The sequence below is a fragment of the Leopardus geoffroyi genome, chromosome D3 (assembly GCF_018350155.1).
Source record: "Leopardus geoffroyi isolate Oge1 chromosome D3, O.geoffroyi_Oge1_pat1.0, whole genome shotgun sequence".
Taxonomy (NCBI): domain Eukaryota; kingdom Metazoa; phylum Chordata; class Mammalia; order Carnivora; family Felidae; genus Leopardus; species Leopardus geoffroyi.
In genome coordinates, this window is record NC_059339.1 from 65894020 (window position 1) to 65909366 (window position 15347).

The 15347-nt window shown below is 49.2% G+C and overlaps 1 protein-coding gene across 2 annotated transcripts in view; it reads left to right on the forward strand.

The window, feature by feature from the left end:
• The first annotated feature begins 15004 nt into the window (after positions 1 to 15004).
• Positions 15005 to 15347, forward strand: part of LOC123587382 (urea transporter 1) — a 41106-nt gene continuing 40763 nt past the window's right edge. Inside the window, exon 1 of one of the 2 annotated variants that reach the window (XM_045457105.1) lies at positions 15005 to 15221. The gene's annotated coding sequence lies outside the window, so the exon portion shown is untranslated. The remainder of the gene's footprint in view (positions 15222 to 15347) is intronic. The other variant, XM_045457106.1, reaches the window with a different exon arrangement.

Genomic DNA, 15347 nt, shown 5'->3' on the forward strand with positions numbered 1-15347 from the left:
TGTGACCCAAGTGGGGTACCTTAAGGCTGTTCCCTCATTTCACCATTTGGACTGTCCTCCTTCCTTCCTCTCCTACCTTACTTGTTTTAGGAAAACTTTCTCAAAATGAACTTCCCGAGACGCCCTGTTTCCTTAATCCCTCAAGGTCACTACCGTGGAGGGTACTGCACAGTTGTTCTTTGTTTCAATTATGTGGGTCTTTTCTCCAAAAAGACTGTAAGTCCTATGAGGATAGTGGTTCTAATATAAACACCCACACATATAACACACACACACACGCTTATTCATATGCACACATACATGCACATGTGTTCACACATAGATACATAATACCACACACTACCACAGGAGTACGTACATACACATGTGCATGAGCAAAGAGACACAACTGCCTACGTATACACATGCATTTATGCATTCAGACATATATCCCACATACTAATATACTCACATATGTAAGTACATCTATATATACACACATGCAATTGTTTTTGGGTTTTGTGTCTTTCCTTCAGAGAACTAGCTACTGATAGGCACATATTGGCCCTGGGAAATGATTGATTGAGTAATAGAAACACCTCCTCTCCCCACTCTGTCTCCCTCTACAGAGCCCACTCGCTCATTCCGGCTGGATCTTGTGATCTGTTTCACACATAGAACCACATACACATAATGGACACACAGAATCTCAGGCGGGCCAGCTACCTGAATCTTGCCTCCGAAACTCCTTCCCAACATATACTCCCTGCATAGTCCTCAGAGAAGGAACTCTGCAGAATGGTACACACCATCTGACCAGAAGTATATCATCATTTGATGGGTAATAACTTCAAGCCTCTACAAATGCTTTTTCTACCATCCTTTCCTTATAGAGTCTCCATGGTTTAGACCCAAATCATGTAATGGTCTTGGGTGAGGCAGGTAGATGGTAGACCAGTAGCTCTCAAGCTTGAACACACATCAGGTTCACCTACAGTACTTGTTAAACAGTGCTGGGTCCAACCCCCAGAGTGTCTGATACAATAGGTCTGGGGCCAGACCTGAGAATGTGCATTTCTAACAAGCTCCCATGTGATGCTGTTGTTGATCCAGGGACCACACTTTGAAAACCACTGGTGTAGACTCAGAAATAGGATGCTGCCTCTGGTCATCCCTTTCCCTTGCTTTGCAGGTTATAATGCCCTGGTTTGCAAACTCTTGTGCATAGAAGAATCATCTACAGTAGTCATTAAAACACAGATCCCTGGCTCTCAACCCTGAAGATTTTGATTTAGTGGATTTGGGTGGTAGCAAAAATCTGAACTTCTAGCAACTCTCAGATCATACAGATGTTGCTGGGTCAAGGTCCAGATTTTGAGATCCTTGTGTAATGGTGCTTAGCCCCGACTGGATGAGAATCACCTGATTCTGAGGCCCAGGTCCCACCCCAGACCACTTAAGTCAGCAGGGGCCTGGGAACAGGTATTTTTTAAAGCTCCTGGTGCAATTCCACTGTGCATTCAGGGTTGAAAACAACTACAGTGTCTGTGTCCAACCTGTCTCCAATCAGAATCATTTCTAGAGGCTGTTAAGCCCTCACCATCCTCAGTTCCCAGAGGGTTTTGGTAAGAAGCAGTAGGTCCAGCAAGGCTGCAGCGAGAAGCCCTGGGTGCCTGAAGGTAGGAGGGGTATGTGCGAGAGGCACAGAGAATCCTCAGAAGTGATGCGTGCCTCTTCCTCAGTGTTGTTGGGGCCCAGCCCTGCACCCCAAAAGAGACTAGATTTTTTTTTAAAAATGAAACCACTAAACAGGAAACACATGGCCCAGGAGGCTGAGCAGACAAGCAAGGTTTTGCATTGGCCCCGGAAACCCGCAAAGCACGCAGCCTAGGCCCTAGAAAGGAAGCAGCGGGGTCAGCAGCACCTCTGCTCACAATGCTGCTCTAGGCAGGGGGGTCTCCCTGGTGCTGCCACACGGGCAGCGGCTGGTGGGGGCAGAGAGGCGTGCTAAGTGTGCTGTGTGAGCGTGCAGGTGTGCTGTGTGAGCAGGTATGGACATGGGGTCCAGGGCTGCCCCCCCACCCACCCAGGGCGGGGATAGAAAGTGGGAGGGGTTGGAACGTAGGGCCGGCAGCAGCTGCTGCCGCAGGTGGACAAACAGGTGAGGAGGTGGCAGGAAAGAAAAGGCGCTCCCTGGAGACCTGCATGCAGAAAGCCGAAGCCAGGGAGACATTTGAAGCAAGAGATAAAGAAGATGGAGAAAAAGCAGAACACAAAGAAATATGGGAGAGCAGGTGCTGGGCGGCCAGGTGGTCCCACAACAGGAAGCCGGCAAACAACAGGCAGGTTTGGGTGGAGGTCTGAGGCTCCTCCCCTCGGGAGGTGGGGCCAGGATGGGACAGAGGCAGAGGTAGTTCCCACTCCTTTCCCCAGCACTTGCTTCTCAAGGAGTCAGTCTGAGGAGGATCCACCGCTGGAGAGCAAGTGTCACCTGTAGTGTGGCCTGAGCAGCTGCGGCGACGAGGGTCATGCGGGTGGAGCTGAACAAACCGGGCAGCAGAGAATTTAAAAATCCTGGTGGCCAGACCGGCTCCAACAGGATGTCGGGGTTGGGGGACAGGCAGGAGTAGTTTTCAAAGCTCCCCAAAGGGTGCAGCCAAGGACAGATGCCCCTGCAGTGGAGGTAGAGAGGGACGCTCGGGGCCACCGGTGCTGGGCGGCAAGCCAGCGCCCTTGAGGATAGTAAGTACAGGGAAGCTGCAGCGGGAAGATTCTCTGAAGACTTATTAGATGGGAGGAACCCCAGGCAGCATTGTTTTGTCAAAGGAAGGTGTCCCCATCCCCAGGGTCAGAGTTGGCAATTCTTAACCTCTGGAGCTGGACACATTTCAGCTGTGCTCCTGGCCCCACAAAGGATTACATTCGGCCCGTCTGATTGCTGAACGGAGAGAGACACTGGCCCGCAGCTAGTTTCCGGCAGCCCGGGTACAGAGCTCCACAGAGAACACAGGACCCAAGATTGAGGTGAGGACCTGGGGGGGAAGGAAGGGGAGCCCGGGGCCGGGGCGGGAGGACCCAGTGCGATTCCTGGGTCCCCACCTTCCCATTCTCCTGGGTCCCCACCTTGGCTCCTTGGCCTTGGCTCCAGGACCTCAACAGGAACAGACTGAGCCCCTTGTGGAGAGGGGTGGGGACGTGTCCATCCTTGGGCCTCAGCCTCTCCCCTGGGTGCAGGCAGAGAGTGGCAGATACAGTTGCCCTGGAGCAAACCTAACTATACACAGCACCCCCCCCCCCGCCCCCCGCACTATCTCCTATCCCCTGGTCCTGCCTCCTTCCCTCGCCTCCACAGACCACCGGGTCCCCTGACAGGCAGGTTATTTGCAAGTTAAAGTGATGTACTGTCTGTCCTGTTTCCAGCCCCCTGGGCCAGGGCTAGCCTTCTGGGAGCCATGCAGTTACATGGGCCTCACGTCTGGTTTAATGCTCTTCTATCGCTATCTCAAAAATCTTAATACTTTTTGCACTGGACCCTGTGGATTATGTAGCTGGCTCTGCACTGGGCTCTTGCTGAAGACTGGCGCTCTCTCTCCCATGGCAACAGCATCAAAGCTCCTCCTCTGCTTTTCTAATTCCTCCCTCCCCTGTGACAGCAGAAGACAGCAACATGAGCTCCATATACACAAAGGGACCTCACAAAGAGAAGGCACGTACCCAAGGGAAGAGGGAAACCCAGAGAGAGGTGGCATCTGCCATTCTGAAGCCCCAGCATACCCGGGCTCCATGGTGCAGGGTCTGGAACAAGCCAGGAAGACACCCAGTGACATGATCTGGCATAAATTTCTTAGTAGCCTCCATACTCTTTAAGCAAGCTATAATTTTAATATCAAATGTGAGATTGACCATGGGACTTAACACCTAATTTTATGGAGTCTGCTATTGCTAGTTTCATCGGGATGAGTTCATACTCATACTTCCTCAACGAGGCGGCAAATTCTGAGGCCAGGGACCTCATCTCATAATTATGTGGACACAACAGTCTTGGGTTCAAGTACATGGCTGGGCGCAGGGTTTCCTTGCAGCTTGATTCGCTTGTTTGGGCTCATAGGACTGTTACCTGAAGGAAGGAAGGCGCTGGGAGGGCTTCTGTGGGGAAAGGGAAACAGTGTCTGAGTGTTAAGGGTGAGGGCTGGGTGTCTGCAGAGCCGATTACAGTCCCAGCCCTGCTGCTGCGTGACTCTGCATCGAGCCATCTCTCTGCCAACCTCCATCTCCTCACCTACGAAATGGGAGTAATAGTGGAAGCTGTCTTCTAGGTTTGTCACGAGGTCCAAAGGAACTACACCGTGACCCCTCCTGCACTTGAATGTGCACCCAGATCTCCTGAGGGTCTTATGTAAATGCCAGCTGTGTGTCAGTAAGTCGCAGGTGGGCCTGAGCTGCTGAAATTTGCAAGTGCCCGAGTGATGCTGATGCTTCTGATCTCCCAGCCAAATTTTATGGTGACATTGTGTGGTCCCCAGATAAGCAGCACTGCATCACTGGGAAACTTGGTAGAAAGGCAGATTCTCAGGTGCCACCGGACCTACTGACTCAGAGACTCTGAGGGTGCGCATGGCCGAACCATATGAACAAGCCTTCCAGATGCTTCTGCTGCAGGTGGGTTTGAGAACTCTTCAGCTCAGCACGGTACCTACTTTTCAATCACACGAGTACCGACATAAGTACCTGTTAGGTACGTAAAAGTGTGCTCAGTGATGTGGTAGGAGCAAAGACCCTGGAACCCTCCTGGTCTCTACCTGCTTAGAATTTAGCTCGCTGGGCACCAGCTGTTGTGTATATAAGAATGGGGGGAGGAGGTAGGTTGGGGGGTATGCTTATGGGAAATGCAGATTTAAGGTTTGTCTACCATAAGAGATTTTTTTTCACCCCCAAGAGATTTTGATTCAGTAAGTCTAGATTTTTAAAATAGAACCCCAGCGTTTTCTGACCCTTATTCTGTAATCCACTGACAAACAGTGATTTAGAAGGTGACACCAGAAAACTCCTTGGAAGTTAACCAGCTGTCAAGCTGTGTGATGCAGACCCTTGTGTGCTTGAAACATCTTTTGGAAGGGGAAGAGGTTGCTACAACCTGGCGAGCCAAGCAGAATCCCTTGGATGCGATGCAATGTCAGCCAGTAGAACTGGGTGAGACGGACGCAGCCTTAAGCCCCGCACTTTACATAACAACTCAGCTACATCTTATAAGTCCTATCCGGTTGAACATCTCATTCCCATTTTACAGGTCAAATGCCCAGAGATCTAATACATTAAGTGGCATCTTCACAGACACCCAGTTGGTAAATCTCACAGCTGCAATTCACACCCAAGCCCCCATGCCTGCCTTTGAAGGCTCTAGAGCAGGAGCGGGACTTGAAGACAGAGATCATTTGGAGATGTTAGTTTGTTAAGGGTGGGCAAGACAGACAAGGGACCAATGACAGCAATCAGCCTGGCTATGGTCTTCTGGCCAAGGAAAGTAAACAAAGGAGACTCAGAGATTTTGACCATCATAAAGTGCACGGAGACCTCTCGGGGTAGAGGACAGTTATTGACAATGGAAAGAAGCCACAGTAGTGTAAACAGACATGGAATCCAAAAACCTCAAGCCCATGTCCCTTTTCTTTCTAATCGTGGCCCTGAGCAAGATATTTCCTGTCTTGAACCTGTTTTCTCACAGTAAAATGGAAATTATAATCCCTGGATTGCCTGCCTCAGAGGTTACTGTAAACACATGTTTACACGTTTTGGAAACTGTAAGGTGAAATACTGTTAATAGTGTCAGCTAAGCTGCCTTAAGTAGTACTGGGCATGTTAATAGACTTAGTCCAAGGAGAACTTTTCGCCTGTCTTTTCTCCAAGAATATATTTTCAAAAACTGTAAGTCCTTACCACCGTTTCAGCTCGGGCAGCTAATAGTTCTTCTTTTAGTGGGAAGGTGCAATTTAAAAATAAAGATTTCTTTTTATACCCAATTCTTGTGATTTTCCCATGGCTTCTATGGTGGAAGGAATTTATAAGAATTTTTCTATAACACTTTTGTTGAGATGAAATTCACATTTTATCAGACAATTCATCCATTTAAGTATACAGTTCCATGGAATTGTGCAAACATCACCACCATCACTTTTAGAACATTGTCATTGCCCCCAAAGAAACCCTGTACCAATTAGCAATCACTCTCCATTTCTCCCCAAGCCCTCCAGCCCTAGATAAACTTTAATCTACTTTTAAGATTAATATTAATATTAAACAGTAAGGTTTTTTGAAAGTCGAGGTGGTCCAAGAACCACCTGCATAGAATCACCTGAATGGAGTTTAAAAATGCAGATCACTGTGGCCCCTTCAGACCTAGTAATCAGAACTCTGCAGCTGGAGCCCAGATGCTGCCTTCCCAGCTCTCGTGATTCTTGTTCACACCAAGGCTTGAGAACCACTGCTCATCCTTGGATTAAAGGAGAGAGACAAGCTGTCTGGGGAGAGATGGGGGGCAGAGGTTGACAGGCACCTAGGACTAAGATGGCTCTTCCTGTCTCGTCTTCCTTTCTCTTCCCCAGCTTCACTGCCCACCTCTGTGCCCTTTCTCACGCTGACTCATCCCATGTGTGGGTATGATCACTGAACTTCAACACACAAAGTACTCCTTGCCCTGTGATACCTCCAGATTCTCACCAGAGGGCACCAGAGCATCTCCAAAGCCAAGCCGCCCTCCCCTTCCAAGGCAGGCTCTCCACTCAGGAGGGTCTCCCAATCTCAGGCGGTCCCTCACCTTACCGGTTCTCCAAAGGATGTCAGGCCACAGGAGGGTGCACGACTGCTAAAAAGCAAAAAGCACTTATTACTTGAGAGCCCTGGAGAGTTTGTCTAATGCCTCTGAGCCCAAGTTTCTCCTCCTAACAAGGAAAAATACGAACTTAGCTACTGCTGTGCTTTCAACAGTGAAAGGAGGTAACTGCAGTAACGCTCCTCCATCAACTCCTGGCTACTACTGTTCTACCACAGGCAGTGATTTGCACTGCTAGGAAACCAGAAGCTTGAGTGGCCAAAACGTGTATTTTTTAACTTTATTATGCTTTAGGAGCATTAACTTAATAGAGCCAAATAAGGAATATTCAGTTCTGAAATTTTGGATCATCTCTGCAATGAGGTGCGTGGCCTGCTCTCTCCCCAGCCCGCGTGAATGCTGGAACTTGATGTTCAGTGGATACACCCCACTTCAGAGACCCTCATGAGCTAGGACTTCTCGAAAGGATGGGTTCAGGAACTTAACCTTAGACTTAGGTACACTGTGATTGTGTTTTAGAGAAATTGTTATTTGCTAAAACCCGTTAAGTTTTTGTAGGTGTGTAAGTGACAGAAAAATGAATTTTACAAAATGCTTATAAAAGTATTTATTTTATTATTATTTATAATTAATTTCATAATGAACAAATCTAAGTTTCGTTTTGACTAAACCGGTGGGCAGTGAAGCTGGGGAAAAGAAAGGAGGAAAAGAGAAGAGCCATCTTGGTCCCAGGTACCTGTCAGCCTCTGCCCCCCAGCTCTCCAGACAGTTCTGAGAAAGTGCTTCACAGGCCTTACATCTTTAGCCTCATTTCTCACCAGCCACACACACATACACACACACACACACATACACACATACACACGCATACACACATACACACATACTCACTAAGCTCTTCCGCATTAGGATACTTCCTGAGCCTCAGACACAATGCGCCTTATTTTATTCTTTGTTCATACTACTCTCATCATCATTTTCTTCCCTTTTCCAACCAGAAATATTTCTATTCAGTCTTCAATACCCATTCCAAATGTCGCTGGCATCTTTTGAGTGGAGTTCTTTGATTCTTAAGGCAAAGTTAAGTTTCCTTCCTCAACATTTCCATGGTACCTCAACTCCAACATTTTTTATCTGCTTTGTAACAAACAGGCTAATGGGATCTCTTTGCCTATCAGAGGTGGCCTTAAAACTGACCCTTCCACAGATCTTAGGCTCTGACTCAATGCCCTCATGCCAAGCCAGCAGTCACTCCATTTCAGTCTGGGATGCCTGCTATGAGGTCAAGTGGCAGAGCTCAGAAAGCCTACGACAAATATTTTTTTTTGTTTTATTTATTTTTGAGAGAGAGCATGAGAGGGGGAGGGGCAGAGAGAGAGGGAGACAGAGAATCCCAAGCAGGCTAAGTGGTGTCAGCACAGAGCCCAATGTGGGGCTCAAACCCATGAACTGTGAGATCATGACCTGAGTCAAAGACAGATGCTCAACCTACTGAGCCACCCAGGTGCCCCTACAACAAATCTATTTTTAACATATATCCATAAAAGTGAGACAATCATAAGTGAATACTTTGTAAACGAATTTCTGATAAGTGAACATACTCATGTGATCAAGAAACAGAATGTTAGCAGCCTCCAGAAGCCCCTCAACAATTGTATTTAAAAGTGCATTTCTATTTAAACTCATAATTTCAAAAATGACCTATCAAATTTCAAATATGCAAGCAGATACTTGCTTTTCCAAGATATTTTAGAAGGTACAGAAGCCAGACGCCCCTGAGGAAGCCACTCTGAGGATCTGGAGACACTGTGTCCCTTTCCAGAGCAACACCCAGGCCCTCAGCTAACCTGCACCCCACAGGGGGCACTCCTGAGCTTTAGAGCTGACCCAGGATCAGGGGCAGCAGGTACATCATCTAATTGAGTGAAACCACTAATGACGTTTGAAGAACAAGCTCACATTGACTATAAGGACATTCCAGGATAGGTTAATGGAAGTGAGGTCGTGAGCAGCTGCTGCCGGTCGCCTACCAACTCTGTGCCCATCTCTGCCAGGGACTTCCCATATACCACGCCCCAGGGAGACCATTGAGAGTGTCATCCTATCTGAAAGAAGAGGGAGCTGAGGAGAGCTAACAGGACTTGTCCCAAATCTTCAATCTATCATGCTCAGAAGCCCCAGAACCAGGATTTCGATCCATCTGACTCCTGAGAACATCTTTCTAGAAGTAACAGCATAGGGAAAGGCACTGAGGTGGGAATGAGGACCACTTGTCCTGGGCACTTCCACTCTGGGGGAACGGACACACCCATGTGACATCCCACTGAGGAGCAATGAGAGTTAAGGACGGAGGGGGGGCGGAGGAGCACCCCACATCACAGAGCTGGTGGGCAGAGGGGTGGAGGAGCACCCCATTTCAGAGGGGCGTCCTGAAAATAGGTAGAGGAGCCTTAGTGAAGGGACTTCAGCTTGCCCCAACCAGCTACTTTGCCCCTCCTGCCCTTCCGTGTATGGTTAAGTGTCTGTGGTGGGGACCTTGGTGTGTGTGTGTGTGTGTGTAATGTCTTAATATACATTTTTCTTCTGCATTTCTGCAGCTGTCTTGATGTTTCCCGTTGGCATGTTTGGTAGTCCCCATTGCCCTGGTATTTTCCATTAGAGGAAGTGTACTGGCTCTGTTATCGACATATTGCCTTGGCCCCCAGCATCACACAGGGGTTAGAATGGTACCCTGACCTTCTGACCTAACGTGCTTACAGGAAAAGCACAGGCCCAGCAGCCCACAAGTGGGACAACGAGCCTGGGTGGCTGTTCTGTGTGTGCCCGTATTCCAGCACATTCCTCTTCTCTCGAGAGGCCCCTGTGTTCCAGGGAGGAGTGCCGGGCAGCACGTCGCCTACTACCCCCTCAGGCTGACCTTCAAGGGTCTTCTGTGGGGCTTGTCCACCTGCCCAGGCGGCTTGATGCCCTGTGCTAACGGCAGCCACAGTGTCAAAGGTACCACATGCCTTGTAGGTGGATGGCGTGGCTGGATCCTGGCTCTACCGCCCACCAGCCCCAAACATTTCGCCTCACCCCCCTCCTCTGTTTCCTCACCTTTTAAAAGGTGATGCCACCTGCAGGGATGAAGAAGCATCCGCCCTCCACCCCAGAAAAGTAGAAGTCCCAAAGGACAGAGCCAAGCAGCGGGTCCCAGCGCAGTGAAGTGCTGAGTGGCTTCTTTTTTTTTTTTTTTTTTAACGTTTATTTATTTTTGAGACAGAGAGAGACAGAGCATGAATGGGGGAGGGGCAGAGAGAGAGGGAGACACAGAATCGGAAGCAGGCTCCAGGCTCTGAGCCATCAGCCCAGAGCCTGACACGGGGCTCGAACTCACGGACCGCGAGATCGTGACCTGAGCTGAAGTTGGACACTTAACCGACTGAGCCACCCAGGCGCCCCTGTGCTGAGTGACTTCTGATGAACGACTCTGCTCACTCCTCACCCTCCCTGCACCTTCTCACAGGGCCTGATGCTGGTTCCAACAGCCCCCAATAGCCACTAGGCTCTCATCTTCCCCATCACCTCTGGGTAAACAAGCCCCAAGTTCAGTGTCTCCAGACCTGCACTCTTGCCCAGACCAGTCTTCCATCTCCAACTGCATCCTGGGCATTTCCACCAACCTGTCTAGACATCTCAAGCTCCCTGCCACAAAATGGACCTTACCTGCCTTTACTCTACCTCAGATTGTCATTTCAAAATTGTTATTAAAGAGCAATAGACTTATTGGGGCATCTGGGTGGCTCAGTCAGTTAAGCGTCTGACTCTCGACTTTGGCTCAGGTAATGATCTCACAGTTTGTGGGATTGAGCCCTGCATCAGGCTCTGTGCTCACAACATAAGACCTGCTTGGAATTCTCTCTCTCTCAATCTCTCAAAATAAATAATAAACATTAAAAAAACAAGAGTAATAGACTTCCCTTGAAGTGCACATATCATTAGTACACAGCTTGGTGGATTTTCACAAACTAACACACCCCGGTAACCAGCATGCTGATCGAGACACAGAACATCATCTGCCCCCAGAAGACCTTCCTGTTTCCCTTCCAGTGGTGGCTGACATACAGATTTCTCTCAGGTTAGCCTGTTTCAAACCTTGCGTAAATGGAATTACACAATCTATTATTATTCTTTTGTGTTTTGCTTCTTTTGCTCAATGCTGTGAGATGAATCCCTACCATGGCCCGGAGTTGTCAGGCACTCATTCTCTTGAGGCACAAATAGATCATTATTTATCCTCTCTACCACTGATGAACCATCGGGCTAGTTCCTATCTGGGGCTGTTACGAGCCGTACTGTACCGAACTTTGTGGTGCGTGTCTTTTGGTGTGATGGATGCACATCTTTCGTCTGTGCATGTTGCTGGGAAGGAATTGCTGGGCAGTGGCTGTGCAGATGCCCGTTCTAGCAGAGACCGCCAGGCAGTTCCCTAAAGCAGTTATAGGTACATTTCTTCCAGCAGCGGATGTGAGTTCTGGCTGCTCCACATCCTTGCCAACGCTGGACGCCATTTTTGATGGATTCAACCTTCACCCCGTGCCTATCTGTGTCCCTTCTGCCTTCCAGACTATCTCATATGTGCAGCCCTTTCCCGTTGACCCTGCCCTGCTTCAGGTTCAGGCCCTGTGAACTCCCGCCAGCCTCCCTAGCTTGGGCCTTCAGGCTCCGTGAAGCACTCCCGGCCAATCCTCCCTAAATGTGGCTTTAATCATCATGCTGTTCTTTCCACACACCTTCGATGGCTCCTCGTCTCCTATTACATTAGAGCTACATCTCTTCATTTGTCTGGCTTCGGACACTGTCTGCAAACCTAGTCAATGAACAGGTAGACCCCATCTTTCCCTCGGGCCTCAACGCCACCTCTACAACTCTTGTATGGTGAATTCCAATGCCTCAGTCCCTCTCCCTGTAAGTCTGGGACGTCAGCTTCTCTGGCAGGAAAAATGTCCTCCTTGTTAGCAGTTCTGTAAGAAACCCCCCAGCTGGAGAGGGTTAGGGCTGGCAGAGGCTTAGAGAGCCTGGTCCAACACCCCTGTTTCCAAAGAAGCCCCAAGTTATAAAGAATTTTTTTTTAATCCTGATGACTTGGCAGGTATTTTTGTGACTTTCTTAAGGTGACAGCTATCATTTCTTATTTGCTGGTAGCTTTGATCTGAAAGCAGGCAGAATTGGGGATATTAGCCAGATGGGGAGAAGAGGGGCAACAGATAGAAATTCCAAGTCAGCTCTGCTTTTAAAACTGCTTCTTGGTGAGAGAAACATCCTCACCAGCGGAAGCTCTCAAGCAGCCACCACATTTAAGGAGCTTTCTGATCTGTAGAAAGTTTTCGAAACCTCCCGTCATTACAGAGAATCACAGAAATACTCAGAGGAAACAGAAATCAGATTTTTCTTCTCCCAAATTTTAAAAAGGCAAATAAAACTATGTGTTTTGTTTGCTTACAGTTACTTATAGTTATCACTTAAATTCTTTACACAAGGGACCCCAATATACTCTAGTTCGTATTGCCCATCTTTAGAGCTTGGAGCATAATTTTGCTATTTGAAATGGCCAGAGAGGTTCATAGGCCCATCTTTTCTTCTATAATGTAGCATTTTTCTCATCTGTCCTTCTTCTGATGCGGAGTCCTTCGGAAGGGATTCAATGCCTGGCTAGTGTATCCTATCGGGGGAAGCCCATGTCAGAGGACACCGTCAGTCTGGATGCCTTGCACAGATGGAGCACTGCCTTCCTTGGGGACCCGAGTGGGGGCTGGACCTGTGACCCACAGCACGCACCCTCCCGTGCAATCGTGAGGCTGTTCGCAGCCCACCAACACGCCATGTTTCTCTCGGCTGACTCTCAGGTTTCTTCCTGAAAGGCTGTTCCGTCTTTTCCTGCCTTCACCAAACACTGCTCAGATGTCAAGGGCCCTATGAGGCCCGTACCTTCAGTAAAGCCCCGTCTGCCTACTCCAGACACCACTGATAGTATCCAAAGTCTTCTAGCTCTAAGCTGCGTCTGCTCACGATTTAACACTTCATTGCACATCATCTTGTCTCATTTAAGAGAGCCCTAAAAGCTGCCAGTTCTTGATTAAACTTGACAGGCATCTTGTCCCTCCCTGGAAGACTGCATGATGGGCTTTCTTGTGGGTTAATGATATTACACATCCCTTCTGTGCTGAAGGAAAAGTTCCTTTCTGCTCATAGCATGACCAGTGATCACGTACAGCCTTGAACATGACACTAATGCTCTCCTGTGTCTTACTGCTGCACCAGATGTGAGAACTATCTTATACTTTGTGCCATCCACTACAGTCATGACGACTTACCTTCGTATGGCAGGATGGGAAATTGGGGATGAATAAATGGCAGATAACTAGAGGGAAGGGGGTGCCTCAGAGCATGGCCTACAGCCTGAGAGAATGCTAAGTCTGAGGTCAGCAGGAGAGCAGCGAATGGGCAAGGCGTCATGAGTATACAGCCTCAGACCCGGGATGTAGAGAAAGGAGGAGTCAGTCATGCCCCACCCCCAATCTTTGGAGAGCCCAGGCCTCCTGGGTTTAGGGTGAGCCCAGGTTGATAGCTGGGATTGGGGCTGTCTTATATCACGATCTCCACCATGGAGACCCCAAAGGTGCAGGCTTCCTTTCGGCTCACCCCTCCTCAGGATGACTCAGTGACCCAAGAACTTGCCAGCCTGCATGCCTGGAGATGGGGCTCAATCCTCCCGGGTTTTAAGACAGTCCTAGAGTCAAGCCAGAGCCTCTGACCAGAAAGGCTGACCTGTAAGCTAGAGTGCTGGGTGCTTGGTGCCTATGGCTGGTTGACCTGTGGCAGAAGCAAATGAATAAGGGCCATCCATGTGTGTTCCAGAAGGCAGGGGCCCTGCCCCCTGGACTACATGTCCCAGTCATGATGCAGGATGCCACTCTGAGGGCTGTATTTGACACAAAACTATCTCAGTACCATACAAGAACTCACCCCAGCCCGTCAAGTCCCCACAGTCACGGGCTCATTCACCCATTTATTCATCCATATACTCAATGAAGAGCTATTGAGGATCTCTATGACCCAGACACTGAGCTCAAAACTGGGGCTACAGCAGCGAACAACATAGCCCAGACTCTGCCCTCAGGAAGCTTGCAGTCTAGTGGGCAAACTCAATGGAGCAAAAGCTCACATGATTATGTAATTACAGACAATGGTCAATGCTGTGAGAGAAAGAGAAACACTCTGGGAGATGTGTGCTGTGACTGTAGTCCTGGCCTGAGAGTCACCTTCTCTCAGACAATGAGTCCCAGTGAAGGACAATTTAGCTTCCCCTGCCCCTGCGTAGGAGGGATAGCAAACGGGAAGGCAGGTATAGTTTGTAAAGTGTATTCAACATGTCTACTGGGTAGGGTAGGCTATAAAAAGTACAGTTCCACACGGGTGTTTTTGCCTTTCAGCCAAAGCAGTTGTATACCAGGGTGGGGTGGGGGAATTATTGCAGGACCCCCAGGGTAAAAAAGCCAAGGAATCCCAGATGGAGAACCAAGTGGTGGGGGCCCCCAAGGAAACTGCTCGGGGAAGATCCTGAGCCCTGGGGGGTGTGCGCTGTTCTGGCAGTGTGGAGGTGTTTGTCCTGTGGGTGGGCAGGATGCAGTGGCCTCTGGCCGGACCACAGGTGCCGCTACTGGGCTCCCCAGGCAGGAGGAACCTGCCCCTGTGCGTGCAAGCTTCCCCCTCTCGTGACCTGTGATAATCTCTCTGCGGTGACTGCGGGCCTCGAGGCACTCACCAAGCCCATGTGAAGCAATCGACACCAGGCAGAGGGTGAGGCCTAATGGAGTGGCCTGATGGAGTCTAATGGGATGATGAGGCTTCTCCTGGAATGCTGCCTTCCAGCGGCGTGGCCCAGCCTGTGACAGCATGTTCCATGCTGCCAGCTGGACCGGCACAATGACTCACTTGGGCTCTCCATGGCGTCTCCAACCAAGACGTTGGAATTCGTAAACGGTCGCCGCTCGGGGGTGGGGGTGGGGGTGGGGGTTGAATCCATCCCTTTTCACCGAGTCTCAAGGACAGGGATGTTTGAGAGGGTGCTTCCAAAACTTTAATGTGCATGCAAGTCCCCTGGGGACCTGGTTAAAATGCAGATTCTGATTCCAGCAGGCTGAGTGGGGCTGAGATTCTTCATTTCTAAAATAGTTCCCAGGGATGTTGAGGCTGCTGGTCTGCGGACACTTTAAAGTTTGAGAACATCGGTAAGAGTGAATGAAATTAAACCTTCCCCACTTATTCGTAAGTGAGGAGGGTCAGATCCACCATCCATTACTCACTCAGCAAGCATTTGTTGAGCCCAAGAACTGAGGCCGTGATGGCACCACTGGCGGAAATAAGGAAGTCAGAGGTAAGAACTGTTTTTAGATGCAAGTAAAGATAAAGATTACCTTTCCCTAAATGTCTTTCGTGTGCCATGATCCTGCTTAATCTTCGGATTTGGCAACGTAGGTATTGTTGATCTCCATAAATTTCA